Source organism: Pyrgilauda ruficollis, unplaced genomic scaffold (assembly GCF_017590135.1).
Source record: "Pyrgilauda ruficollis isolate IOZ18807 unplaced genomic scaffold, ASM1759013v1 scaffold98, whole genome shotgun sequence".
In the NCBI taxonomy this organism is placed as follows: domain Eukaryota; kingdom Metazoa; phylum Chordata; class Aves; order Passeriformes; family Passeridae; genus Pyrgilauda; species Pyrgilauda ruficollis.
In genome coordinates this window covers 1,353,003-1,354,285 of record NW_024531932.1, presented here as the reverse complement: position 1 = coordinate 1,354,285, position 1,283 = coordinate 1,353,003, and positions in this window count along the sequence as shown.

The window sequence follows — 1,283 nt, the reverse complement described above, 5'->3', positions numbered from 1 at the left end:
TTTCTGGTTTCCATTAATTTCTAGCTATGCCTTACAAATTTACCAGAGATGCCCTATAAAGTCAAGGTACACCCTGCCTAATGAAAGGCATTACATGTGAAATGGCTTTTTCCACCTGCCCCTGGCAAAGCCTGCATGAAGCTGCCCTGAATTGTTCTGGCTTTATCCCTTGCTTCCCTGGGGCTGCAGCTGCCCTGAGCACACCCCAGACAGCAACAGATCTCTTCCAGTGGTCCTCAAGGGCCAGGGCCCAGTTCAATTCGCTTCCCACTGTGTAACAGCTCACTGTGTGCATGATTCCTCTGTACTTCTGAACCACCACCACCTCCTCTCAAACAGAAATTGATTTGTATTGGAAGGAAAAAGCCCAGAGGTGATAAAACCCACACGCATGAGGCACAAAGTATTAAAACCAGTTAGACTGAACACACAAGATGTTTTTCTATCAATTACTTACTACTCTGAATGACTTGAAAACATTTTTTCTCTTGAATGAACAGCTGCACCTTTTTCTGCACTTAGATGAAGAAGTTCTGCATTTTGTTCTTTCTTGTGTCTTTGATAATATTTGAACAGAAGAGGAACCCCAGACCATCTCTTACTCCTCCATTTCACACACTGCCCTTTCCCTACAGCAAGGTGTTGTATTTAACACAGTGATGAGGCAAACCATGGGCACGAGAAAACATTTTCAATCACAGCTTTTTGTTATTCCAAAGTACTCAGCACCTTGCATGAAATTTGGAAGCATAGCTCAGAGCATGTCGAGGTCCAGCTGTAATTTGTACAATCTCAAAAGAGGAGATCACTTATTTTTTCTGATAATTTACATAAATAATCCATGAAAGCATCTTAGCCCTTAGTATTTATATTGAATAGAGATGCCCTGAAAAAAAGGTGAAGCACAAGCATTTGTTTGCCATTCCCCAGCCACCTTCCAGCCCTTTCTGGTACATTAGACACAATAATGACCTTGCGAAAGTGTTTAAAGAAGCACATATTTAAACATCTTCTCATAATTTATTTTTAATGGCCATGTCTTTTCTATGGATCTGGCTTGAATTCAGTACATTTTTAATTAGTGTTTCTGATTATGGAAAAGATAATATTTTTAAATGCATGACAATAAAGGGACAGACAACATTCAGTTAGGAGGGGCTATAGGAGCACAAAAGTCTAATGAAAGCAGCATCCAGAATCAAACTGAAAAAACCAGAAAAGGAAGACCCGGGGGTGTACCTCAAGCTCAGTAATCGATGCTTAAATACTGAACCAGAACAGCC